Source organism: Salvia hispanica, chromosome 1 (assembly GCF_029641045.1).
Source record: "Salvia hispanica isolate PSC_SH4W2 chromosome 1, Shi_PSC_v1, whole genome shotgun sequence".
Taxonomy (NCBI): domain Eukaryota; kingdom Viridiplantae; phylum Streptophyta; class Magnoliopsida; order Lamiales; family Lamiaceae; genus Salvia; species Salvia hispanica.
In genome coordinates, this window is record NC_142692.1 from 7,501,846 (window position 1) to 7,516,262 (window position 14,417).

Consider the following 14,417-nt stretch of genomic DNA (forward strand, 5'->3'; position numbering starts at 1 on the left):
CATATTCATGTTTTCCATACTTTTAACTTGTAACGGATATTTCATAGCTCCACAATTTATTTACATATGTTTCTTTTCACTAATATCAAGTGGGCTATAAGTATTAGCACCGGGGGCAATCCCCAGAGCTGATAGATCGGGACCCCCATCGCCTCCCATGGGTCACTATTGTGGGAAGGGAGCCCATCTCCCTTCCCCTTCGCCTCCGCCCTTCCGCTGATAAATCAGCCAAATCGATGCCCCTATCGGCACCGCATCGACCCGCGATAGGCCTTCATTGCGGAGGCTCGAGCCGATGGCGGAGCCGATTTTCCTTTTTTTTTAATTAATTTTTTAATTTTCTTCTTCTATATAAATACCTTAATCCTCTTCATTTCACACACCCACATGCTTTACTTCACAATTTTTCTCACTATAAATATTTAATTTCACCCACAATTCGAATTCGGATTCGGATTCCGACGTTGGCGAGCAACCCCATCATTGTCCAAATGTTTAATTTCACCCACAATTTTTATTTAAATTCGTTTCTCGTTGTATTCTGCTTTCCAATATTGTAATACTTCGAAGAATGAATTTATTATGTGATTTATTTATATTATTTAGATATTTATGCTTTTTTTTTTGTTTTTGAAATGAAATTAGATAGGCTCTAGCTAGAATGGGCTCTTCATTGTATGGAGATAGGCTCTAGGATGAGCCTACTAACGTTGGCAGAAAAAAATAGAGATAGGCTTTGAGATGGGCTCCGGAGAAAGATCCTTATTGCTAATACCCTAAATAGATTGATTCGAAGATGAATTAGTAGTAATTAATAATATTAATAGATCAATCAATTCTGACGGTTGAGGGTCGGTTTCGAACTTCTGTTGTCAATGAATAATAGTCAGAAATTTGACATCAATCATGATTAAAAAATGGAAATAAATATAAATGATCTAGAAGGACAGCACCTAAATTTCTAAAACGAATAAATGAATGAAAATCACATTCGGAGAAATTGCGTGGACAAGTCGAACGTCATGACGCTGATTTTGCACACATCCAAAGTGTCAAGTTTGTGAGTTAGTTGAGTTTATTTTTTTCTCTTTGACTTAGGAGTCGTTTGATTTTGGTGAAACCCAATTATAAGTTAAGACAATGGCAGTAAAAATAATTGACCAAACTATTGTTCCATTTTTCGCGTCAGCTGTTTGGTTTCCATGAACTAAATTATGTATTACAGCAGCACATGTTTGGTTTGACATGTTTAATAACCGATAAATTATTACAATGACGAATTTGTCTTCCTTCAATTCAGGAAACGATGCTTATAACCTTTCACGCTCTAGGAGTCAAAATATAAAAGGAAATTCTCTCATTCTTGTTCTCACTACCTTCAACAAACTATAGAGAAAATTGCAAGTCACTGCAAACCCTTGAGTAAGTGCTTCTCGGGCTTCCTGTTCAGCCGTTTCCACATTTTGTTCTTCATTTTATTTGGGTAGTTTTCGTCATCTGGTAGTTTCCCGGTTTGGTTATTACCGTCACTGTGTGCACACTGACATGTAGGTTAGATGGTTTTGTTTTACAACCAAAATTTTGAAATTTTACATATCTCTAAATTTTACATAACTCCAAATTCTCATGGAGTAGGGAACTGACCTCGAAATTGATGTGGAACAATAAATGAATTTTTGAATTTCAGATCTTCAACGCCGATGAAGAAATGTTGGTGAATAATCTGTGGTCCATATTGCATGACAAATTTTGTAACATAAACAATCCAATCAATTTTACAGATCTCGAAATTTTTGAAATTTTACAGAACTCAAAATTCTCGTGGAGTAGGGAACTGACCTCGAAATTGATGTGGAGCAAAGAATGAATTTTCGAATTCCAAATTTTCAACGCCGATGAAAAAGTGTTGGTGAATAATCAATGGTCGAAGAAGGAAAGCAGCGTTGAAGAAGCTAAACAACGAATGTAATGGTGAAGACAATAATTAAGGGATAAAATAAGAATTTTAGCTTCTTTGTTGGGTGTGGAGAACGAGACAATTTACACATCGGAGCCTCACTCTAAGATATGTAAACAACAACTATCTATACAATTACCACGGACCTACTCCCAATTCTTGTGCCAATGAGTAATAAATGATGGAAAACCAAACACATGCAATCCACGGATAAAATTCACTAACTCCCTATTTCACAGAAAGCAAACGACTCCTTAATGTTTTTGGATTAGTAGATTTAAAGAAGGAAATCGTACGTACTAATTTTGCCCTCACATATAATTTTGCTTAAAGACAGTAGTAACACAAGCTCCAAATTAATGGGGCTAAACCTCAAAATTTGCAGTGGGTTCCAACCTTGTGCATTGTGGGATGCAAGGGTCCTAGGACCGCATTTGTGGCATGAAATCAGGCATGCCGGACGGTGCGGTCTCAAACGTGGTAGCATTGTAGAGTGTTGGGGCAAACTATAAATTGCAATTTGATTCCTAAATTGTAATCAACAAATGTTTTTTAGTTATTTTAATTTCATCGATATTGGTGGTATATCATTAAATTGAATTATTTAATATTTATTTCTAAAGGATACATGGTGTTAAAAAAAACAAATACTAATGCATAACTAAATAACAAAACACAAACTATATCATTTTTAGATACCAATCAAATGATTTTAAATCGACTTCGTTCATAACACGGAGGTAATTTTTATATTATTTTAGTTTATACATACCCCTTATATGAACTAAATGGATCTCAACATGATCTCCATGTTATTAATTAATCTCATACTTTCATTTTTTATGAAATGGTTGAGACTTGACATCTAGATAAATTTAGTTTTTTTTTTTTTTTATCAATACCTTATTTCTAAAATCTATATAAATAATCTTAAATATATAGTACTGATTATGCACTACTATGATATATTAGAGGGCGTAGATTTTTGTAACCCAATATTCTTGGTATATTAGATAGTAGAGTATTCGAGAAAGGCTAATATTATTACTCCCTTTGTCCCATACAAGATATCCACCTTTCATTTTTAGTTTGTCCTACTCAAGACGTCCACTTTCTATATTTGGAAATAAATCACCTCTCCTCTCTCTTTATTAAAATATTTAACTGTCTTTTTTCTCCCTACTTATTCCACCTAACAACTCTTCCTAAAATCTCATGTCACTCAAGAATGTGGACACCTTGAGTGAAACGGACGGAATACTTTGTAGAATCGTATCGCAGTACAATAGAGTTTATAATATCTACAATAGATGTTTTGGAAACAAATTTATTACACGAAGCATAGTTAGTTGGAAACATGGAATGTAATATAATAATCAAAACTTCAAAAGCTTAATACTCTTAGAAAAAAATTAATAGATATAGAATATCTTAAACTAGGGTGGGAAGGTACGGTATATCTTACCGAAACCACCATACGTATACCTTACCGATAATACAGTATGCGAAAAAGTCATGTATTTATCTTACCAAAGTTTTCGGTATACCGAACTTCGGTATACCTTATTTTCGGTATGACGAATTTTCATGCCGATATCGTACCTCATTTTCGGTATACCGTACTGAAGTTTGGTATACCTTACTTTTGCGGTATACCTGACTTTCAACATCAATTAAAATAGAAAATCAGAGTTTTTAGAATATTATTAAATATAATTTATTCATAATTATATGTATATTTCACAATAGATTTTATACTTTAAAAATATATAAAATATATTTTATATATAATTGTATTTATATTTTTGTGGTATATACCTTAGTTTACGGTATATATCTTAATTTTCGGTATGCACCGGTATACCACGGTATTTTAAAATTCACGCCGTTACCTTACCGGAATCTTTCGGTAAGGTATCATACCGTACCGAAAGTCACAGTATACCAAAAATTCGATATTTTTGGTATTTTTCGGTACGATAAGGCCAACATTTCGGTATTTCGATATTTTTCCCCCGCCCTATCTTAAACATGATAAATGAAGTAAATCAAAAAGAGTCTAGATTATTGGAAATTCAGTTTTGAAAGTAAGTCAATATTAAATACTATATTAACATTAATGTCTTAATGAACTTTAGTTCAATTGAGCTCAATTTATAAAGTTATAAATCATTAAAGAAGGTCGAGTCTAAAATCTCCTCAGATCTATAGTCCAAGCTCATCAATATTCTATAAGTAGGGTAGTATTGCACCCACAAAAATTGATGCTCCTACTACCTTGCAGGCTTTCAATCTCTCATCTCTCTTTTTTTTTTTAATTGTGACATTTTCTTTTTTCATAAACTTAGGATCTGATAGAATGTTGTAGACACATTATTCAAACCTAAAATAAAGGAAGTGGCTAGAAGATTTGTGTTGCATGTTCTCATCTACAAAGAGAAGATCTATAAACATATATTTTTGAATTTCTAAGAGCATATCTAGGATTGTTGATCCTTTTGATCGGTTGTCTGTCAATTTGCATTGTTAGTTTACATAGATAGAAACATGTAATATTTGAAATTATCGTGTTAGAGCCTCAAGACCATGTGAGCTTCATTGCCTCCCTTACACCATTTACTTCCGCCATCACTTCTCAGAAGGTCCAACAATCGCACCACACCACCCCCTAGAAATATAGGAACATTGAAGTCGTGTATAAACAGTTGGTTTCTGGATTTACAAGATATAAGCCGGGTGTAATACAACCCAAAAGAAGGAATACAAAGAACTAACTGAATCGAAATTACCAAGGAAGATTCGAAACAAGTAAACTGAAAAGGAATTTAGCCGAGTCGAGGAGGCCTCTTTCCGCAAGACGAGATACGCCCCGGTAGTGCTCTTCGGATTGGCGTTTCGTCCCCAAAGATAAAACGGCTGCGTCTCTGGTGAAGCAGCACCGCTATCAACAGAGCTCCGGCGAACTGGATGGAGGAGAGGGCAGAGCTTCGAAAGAAGAACAATGCAGAGAGAGGAGAGAGTGTATGATGCAAAGTGTGGATTCTAGTTTATGAGTGTAGAATGCTAGAATGGCTTAGGGCCTATAATGTTGTAGCATATAAAACACTATTCTTCAGATAGGGCCTATAATGACTGTCATGCTAGACCGTAACGGTCGTCGGTTACGTAGCGTTACAAAACGTTACAGAGCTGAGAGTCTGAATCTAGAAGCTTCTAGATTCGTTCATGACGTGGACTATCACGTGTCAGCCACGTTGGCTTACCGCGTCATACTGACGGGGTGGCATCCCGCTTGGCTCGCTGACGTGGAAACGGTGGTGGTCTAAAAAGAACTAGACCCACTAGCCTTGGGCCAAGCCCACAACTAAGCCCAAAGAACAGCCGAAGGACAAGGACAAGGGCGCAGGCTCGCGGCGGGGGAGGGGGGGGCGCGCGCATGTGGGCTCTACAGCCCATCTTAGTCCACTATAATTATTCCATGTAATAATCCTTCTTATTAAATACTAGTTTAATAAGGTTGTAACTTCCAATGTGGGATAATTAACTCTCTTAATTATTCCCTAAGCTTCTCTCATAGCTCATTAAGTTTGCAATTTTGCACAACTTTAATCCCTTATTTCTCACTCACCGGGAATCGGATTTGAGAAAATGAATATACCACGGTCATCTACTCCGAACGTAGATCGACGCTATATCATTTAATTTCACAAAATTAAATGTCTCGTTGAAATTATAATTGGTCAAAGTCCATTGACCGGGCATAGATTCCAACATAAACACTATTCTATCAATTATATTTGAAGAAAATGACGAAAACAAAAATTACACTAAACACACTCACAAGTTAAATTAAGGAAAATTTTGTTTTAAAAAACAAATTATGCATCTAATAGTATGAACTGTACCCAAACATAAAATGACTTTCTCATATGGTATAAATTCAAATCAAATGCACTAGATATGAATGAACTTGGCAAAGTTCCTAAAATTGTGAACAAGAAGTTAATATTGAAAATGCCACATAATATTATGAACATGATTAAACAATTGTGTCAGAGTGTTAGGATTTGGTAGGTGAGGGAACAGCGTAGCTATAAAACACCATTCTTCAGATAGGGCCTATAATGTGAACTTCTTGAAGACAGGAAGTTCCAATATTCTTTAAATGCTATGAAATCTAAGCCGCATATTTGGTTGACTTTTTATTTTTGATTTGATTTTATTAATTTATTTAATATATTTATATTTGAATTTTATTTCTCAATTTTTGGAATAGTCGAAATATCTGATTTTGAAATGTTTTTAGATATACTATAATTATAGTAGTAAATCACCAAGGAAATGACTTCGTGTGAATAATCTGTGGTCAAAAGGTTAAATATCTAATTTTTACTAATGGTTTTTCAGATACTCTTCAATGCAACTTTTAAATTAAAGATATCACAGTCACTTTTAGGATATCCAAATATGAATATTCTATGTATTGATGGCCAGATTAAAGTTACAATCTCCACCATCCTCTCTTCCAACTTTTAAAATTATGAATTAAAAATGCTGATGCGGGGATTTGATGTGATGATAAACTTGGTGTTATTTTCTTCATCTCCTACTACGTCATTTTGCATGCTAACTGCTATCGGGAGATCATTAGTTCTTTACCACACTAGAAAAATTTGCATAGATACCACGAGCGCAACTTCAAATGTAGTTTATTCTTCAAGGAAGACTCAATACTAAAAACATGCTACAAATGTATGGAGTATTTCGGATATATATTGATGATGATTGATGTGTGTTGTGCAAGGAGGAACCAGAAACTATCGAACATCTCTTTTCACTTAAAATATATCAAAAACTCTCGGTACTCTTGTTTCAAACGATGGAATATATCCATATGTCTTTCTAATAAACCGAAGACATGTATTTTCTCTTGGTGTAGTACACCTTTAGAGATTTTGACAAGCGATTTGGATCCCTATGTGTTATATTGTATCATGCCCTATCTGGGATGTCCAAAACTTACTGTTGATTTTTACTTTGTGGGTTATTATCTTGCCGTTGATTTTTTAACTTATGGATTGTCAGTGTGACACTGATTTTTTTGTTTGACCTTGTTGGTTACATCTGATGAATATTTGAACTCGAGGAGGTTAATTAGAGCACTCACTTTTGTTCATGAAATGGGAAAAACCATCTCACAAAAGTGTTGGACCAAATAAAGGGAGTTTGTAACTTTTGACATAAATTTTAAAGTACTCGAATACAAAAGTGTAGCCACTAACTAATTGCTTGAGAAAAAGAATAATCATAGAACAAGAAAATGCAGCTTTCGGAATAAAAATATTATCTTTGGTTTTTATTTATTAATAGAAGTATATATATCGACGCTTTTAAAGCATAATACGTACCTTGAAATTCCTAGCAATAATCTTTGCTTTAATTTTAGACTACCTTTTGGTTGATGCTTTAAGGTACCAAAATATGTATACTATTAATTAAATTTTATTATATTGTAAATATAAAGTGGAACTGAGGAACATAATAATACTTCCTGTGTGTGATAGTTATATTAAAATAAATGGACTTAACGTTGTTTTTCCAACTTATATTCTCTTCAAGATAAATACTACTAGTATGTTATTATAATTCATAGTTATTCGTGAATATAAGAAGTTAAGAACTGATATTGTAGAAGATAAATAAAATTTTTCTTTTCATATGTAATCATTTACAATCTTTATCAAAATATGCATTTTATAAATTATTCCGTACATTATATAAATCTATATCATACCACATTGTGTATTACTACTATAATTTACATACGTAGGGAAAAGGTTTGTACCGGATCAATCTATTGATGATATCAACGAATGACAAACAAACATATAAAATCCACAAACAAACGCATAAAATCAATTATTAAGAGACTAGCTAATAAAAATAAAATTTATATTTTTAATGTGTTGCATTTATAGAAACTTAAAAAGATATTCTTTAATTGTGAAAATATAAGGTTGATGTATGATGTGTCTCTTCACTTGATGAGTATAGTGCATAGATCGCCGGTCTGAAACCCATGAACAGTGAAATTTCATTTTAAATTACTATTTCAAATGCATTTAATTTCATTACGAATGAAATGATTTTCCACATTCAATTCAATCTTTATGGTATTTCTACTTTCTATTTTTCACGATAGAAAATTACTAAACACATTCAACTGTTCAAGTATATTATATAAAAATATAATGATGAAAAGTTACATGTCAATATAATGGGAAAGGGATTTAAGTAAATGATAGCATAAGGCAATCATAGTTGTCATTATATAATTATCCCTCATTTGAAAGCCGCCTTTGCCTTGTGTTTCTGCAATCATTGTGATTTGTGCATGAGTAATGAAAGAGAGCTATATATATAAAGTGCGAAAAATAGCCGAAATGATTAATAAACAGAAAACCAGAGACAAAATAACACTATATGTCTATATGTGATGAAAAAGAAAGAGAAAAAGTAAAGAAATGTAAAGAAGAAAGCAATCTAAAGACATACACAAAGACTAACTTTGTTGGAGAAAGAAGCCAAATTTTAAAGTTCGAAAGGGATTTTTGAAATGACATTACCAACTATATTGCCCCACTATGTTTATTTGTGTAAGTGTGCTTTCCTAAATATGCAAACGAATTATCTATTGGTTAATTAACTACTCCATATTAGACATTTCTTTTATAAAAAAGAGAGTCTCCTTCCATTTTGAAGACGATAATCAAAGAAAAACGAAATTTAGTAAAAGATTAGACGTACAAGAACAAAGATACGGTGATGAAAAATCAAAGCAAACCAAACAAAACTAATCAGAATGTAGCCAAACGAACAAGTCCAAAAGAGATACCCTCCAAACAAAACATAAGAGTTAAAACAAAATAAACCCTCATCAGAATCTTCAAAGTAAAAACTTGCAAAATGGAAGAAGATGCAAAAAATGCCACATAGCTAATTGGTTCTTCTATATAACATTCATCTTCTAACTTTAAGCAAGTCATCACATATTTGCACATTTATCTGGGCTAAAGGAAACTCCGAACACTATCATCCTTTAGTCCAACAACCTTAGCCTCCGGAGGTGTAAGTAAATAAATTAAATTTTTTTCTCCTTTTAAAAAATTATTAAAATACTTTTGTTAATCTATGCACATATAATCCTTGGTACATTTATTGTCCCATTTATTCCATCCACGTACAATTATTGCCCCAAATATTTACATCTATGTTGTGCTCATGCCACTTAAGCTGTCACGCAATTATGATAGTATTTAATTACAATAGTAGATATTAATTTTACATGTATATGAATTAATACGACACATGCAACGTACAGTTCATGCGATGCTGTTACATTTTTAATAATAAAAGTTTATATTCTAAAATCTCAATCAAATCAAATGTTGTTATATATGTCTGTCACCACTTAGTTTATTATATTTAGGACTATATATATTATTTAGGCATCCGAAAAATAGCTAGCCAAAATACGTTAAAATAAAATATTATCTCCATTGAAAAAAATAAATATAAAAATCATTTCACTATATTCTAAAATAATGTCGATCAGTTGTGTAATATAATTAAATATAGGAGTGAATTACTTACCAACAACCTATCGTTATCCCATTAATTGCGATATATAGCAGTGACGACTTGCCAAATGGGTCACATGTTCTAACAAGTAATGTAGTAACATTATCTGAGAATTTCAGTAGCTAAAAGATCAAAACAAATAGAAAATTACCAAATTAATTTTTGACTATTTGTCACAAAATAATTAGCCCTTTTTGTATAAACATTTTTTAGTGCCTAAAATTGATAAGCAACAAAGTAGCATTATATACCAATAACCAACCAGTTCGGGACAAAATTAAATAACAATACGATCAATGTATAGATTTCATGAACCCCAAAAATCAGAAATAAATAAACAACACACAACTTAACGTTATCTAACAACCTATTTACCAGATAGCAATGGACTTGACCCTAATTGAGTCTGAAATCAATTACACAAAAATCAAGAATATTCAAAGAATTGTGTGGCCCAATATGTAATATGTACATCTCTACATTTGGGCTAAATTCAATGTAAAGCTCATTAAAATCCGAATCCAAATTAATAGGCCTAAAAACAGGAAGAAATAATAAAATCTTTACCTAAATTGATAATCTCATCAAATCCAACTGTTTCAAACCCATTAATCCAAATGGATTTGGATCAATAGTCATTTATGTGGGTAAAGTCGGCACTGTTCTCTTTAGCAGAAACATATTATTCCCTGTACCTAGAAAAAAAATGGAGTAATTTTTGGATAAATAAGCACAGTTTGGAAGGTTGAAATATAGAAAAGGGTGAGGAACATTTTTCTTAAATAAAAAGGACCAAATGTGATAACCTCTCAAATCATTTACTTAATTCATTAACAATTTAACTTATTAATTATTTAATTACGATTTATTAGAATGTGGCTACAACCTACAAGTCTGAAGTCTCCTCTCAACTGCAATGCACATTGGAATACGATACCAACGTGATTGTCACATTCTAAATTCGGGTTTTCTATTTTTTTATAATATACAAAATAATTGCCTTAAGAAATAGATATTCAAAAATTGAATTAAATTTCTCAACTTGGATCCTAGAAACAAATAATTTCACGCTGGCTAATTTGCTAGGCAAACTTATGGAATAATAGCAACTAAATGAATTAGCAACGAAGCACAACTCAGTCATGGTAATACGTTTTTCCTCTAGATCGAAGATTTGAGTCACATAGAGATTACTACGTGTTCGAGAGTCTTAAAAACATTTGTTATTAATATATATTGTTATGTTTATAGTATGATAATAATTAATACAATGCAGAATCTCAGTGACATATTCCATATTTTTGACGAGGGGAAATTGTGAGGAAATGTGTATGATCTGCATGTTGGTGGTGGCTTCCCACACTTGAAATATTCGTGTAATTAATCATAGACTTTGGAAGGAATCAAATCAGACATGAAACACTTTTAAAAAATACATACTACATGATTTATTGTTATAAGAAAGTTTGTATCTATTTCTTTCAAGATGACTAGTAGTAGTTTATTTTATTGTTTTAAAGAAATGATGTTGTTTTATTAATTTTAATTTTATGTATAGCACGCGGTATGGTAAGTAGATGAGTAGATCTACTGACTTTGGAAGATATTTTAATTAGAATAAAATATATACGAGATAGATAAAAGTATAACTAATCTTAAATGCATAACTAACACGGATTTAGTTCACTATAATAATTGTTTTTGTTCACTATAAGAGAGATTTAGTTCATTATAATTTATAGTGAAATATTTACTCCGTGACATATTTAGTTCACTATAATGGCATTTTGGTTCACTTTGTGTTTTCAAAATTGGGTTGTGAACAAAAATGTCTTATAGCTAGTGAACTAAATTGCTTTTATAGTGAACTAAATTTGTGTTCTTTAATTACGTATTTAAGTAGTGATTGTCCTATATCACTACTCTATATATATTAGTAAAGAATTATAACTGTAAAGATATTTCCCGATTTTAATAATAACTAAAGAGTAAATTAAGCGAATATTCTTGATGTTTTCGTCTTACATTAATGTAAGACCATTTATATGGAGTACTAATTTAAAGAGTAAATTGGAGTAGTTCTTCTATAATGACCTGAAATATTATGTTTTACCTAGATTTTGAATTGTGGAGGATAAATATGAAATAAAATATATAAATAGTTCCATTTATACTGTCGTCCATATTGTAGACATATTCCGTGACATATTTATAGATACAAATCACAATATTAAGTCTCTACATGACTGATCATGATTAACGATGCGTTTGAACATGAATTAAAACAATTATATTTTTAATAATGTTTATATTTTTTTTATTAGGTGCTTTCATCATCAACAAAATCGAGTAATAATCAACTAGCCTTTGAATATACCTAATCAGTAATCACCAATTATTAGTAAATTGTTGAAAATTATCATGTACTACTCGTCAATCAATCAGAAACAGTTTAAGACTTAGAAGTCTCAAGTAGTACACAATTATTCTAATTAACCTGCATGCAGAAAAATAAAAAAGTAAGGCGCTTTGTTACTTTTCCAATGTGTAAAGTTAGAGGTAAAATCTAGAGATTTATTTTCTTCCATTGTTTGGACCATCAAAAAGTTCATAATAATTCATTACTATAATTTTTTCAATAGATGCATGCTTCTGAAATTTAATGAGTCTCAAACATAAAAAAGGGATATTAGCGGATTGTGGAGAAAAAGTAAATTACTATGTACTAACATAATATAATTAAATTACATCCAAGTACACCGTATATAATTATAGGATAATATTAGAACGAGAAAAATTAATTTTCTGTAATACTCCGTATATAATTATAGATTAATGGAGTATTAGGCAATACTATGTGAGCTAGCAATATCCGCAAGTTCATATTGATACTATTTGTTTTTGTTTTAAATATTTAGTGTGATACAGATAACTTAAAAATTATCATTAACATCATTAATTTTATAAATTTTACAACAATTAAAACCCTATTTATTTTATATAATTAATAAAGTTAATACCTATAAATTAAAGTCTCATCATAAGCCCCACATGATATTAATCAATCATATTCAAAAAAAATTAGGTAACTTCAACGCATATGCAACAATAATTAGACATTATCCTTCCATCTTTAAATGCAATATATCATATTCAGTGACAAAAAAATAAAATCTGTCTATTTTCTTAGAGTACGTGGAAACCACTGAGAGCAAATATATTCAATAAAAAAGAAAATATACTTACCTCTATTTTCTTTTTTGTTTCGCCGATATAAATAATTGTGACAAAATTAATTAAACCTTAAGGTCAATGAAAATTTCCAGGCTGCAAAACAAGACGAAAATTCTTAATACTTGATTGAAAATGATGGTCTATTACATTAAAATCGACATTATTTAAGTACTATGTCCCACTTTAGATGAAACATTTTCTATTCAGCATAAGATTTTACGCAGTTTTATTTTATTAGTAAAATTGAGAGAGCCTATAATAAAAAAAACACTAATTAAAGTACTATGAGATAATAATGTATTCATTCATGGATCTCATTTTTCATGATAATGATGTTTTCATTCACGGATCTCATTTCTAAAATTTTTATTAATTGCATTAGTGATGCCTAAGTGCCCGTACCCCAAGAGCTTGCAACGCGTTCTACGAGCATTACGTTCAAGGGGGGCGTGACGCGGATGCCCTCAATCTCGACTTATATGATAGTAATATGTGAAAAAAATGTTTATACAAAGGTATGCACGCATAGTTGAATTCAAATACTCCTTAAAATTCGAATTTTAAATATAATCTTGCTAGTAGGTTAATTAGCTATTTAAATGTGTTAATTAGTTGAATTATATAGAGAGACAAACTACATCATTGATGATAGCTCCTTTTTTGCACCTAACAAACCTTGAATTTGGTCGCTCTCAATGTCGACCAATTTTCCGCAATTTATAGTATAAAATTACCATTAAACAGTATTCCATCTCCACGATTTAAGTTTATCATCGCCCATGTTATGCTAAAACACAACTCGAATATTTGCAATTATTTACTAATATTGTCATGTTTGTTAGAGAAGTCTTTAATTAATTCTTTAACTTGTGAATAAATAAGAGAACTGAAGGTGGACTAACAAATGGTAATTAAGAGGACAACCATCTCATCAATAGTATTTGGAAAGTTTATAATTTTAGACTGACCATTCTAATGTCATAAATAATATTTAGGCAATCAGAAAATCATTAAGTTATTCAATATTTAATCATTTTCATAAGTTTCAACAATGATTGATTATATCATAATTTTGATACTTTTTTCTTAAATGTCTTCTAATCTTGGATATGGGGGAGTTATGTATGATGTGATAAGTGCAAAAATAAGTATACTAGATAAAATGCTCAGCTGTTTAAACAATATTAATGTGAAAATTATGATATACTAGTTGACTACTAGTATCTTTTAAAATTCTCAGATTGATAAAAAAAATGATTGAACTTGGACGATTTATGGGCAATATACATACTGTCTACTACATGGCTCACATCTTATATAATTTGTCTTAAAGATATAGTAATGATCTTCAACTTGTAATTCTAATGATGTACAGATTTTAGGGATTTAATGTGAAAAATCATTTTTTATTCGACATAAAATCATTACTCGCTAAAGTACTCATCATTATCATCATCAATTTCAATTTTTTGAAAAAAATAAATTACGAGTACTCTCCCATCATTTAATTGTACTTTAAAATGAAAAAAATGGAGTACGTGTGAAATCACTTCATGAATTCGTGAAAAAAAGTGGATTTGGTGGA

At 31.1% G+C, this 14,417-nt stretch overlaps 1 long non-coding RNA gene across 1 annotated transcript; it reads right to left on the reverse strand.

Moving 5' to 3' along the window:
* Positions 1 to 1,233: 1,233 nt before the first annotated feature.
* LOC125219676 (uncharacterized) lies at positions 1,234 to 2,034 on the reverse strand. Its single transcript, XR_007176177.2, has 3 exons — positions 1,840 to 2,034; positions 1,645 to 1,723; positions 1,234 to 1,529 (listed from the first exon to the last, which is right to left on the reverse strand). It is a non-coding gene; the product is annotated as an uncharacterized LOC125219676 (long non-coding RNA).
* Between the last annotated feature and the right edge of the window lie 12,383 nt (positions 2,035 to 14,417).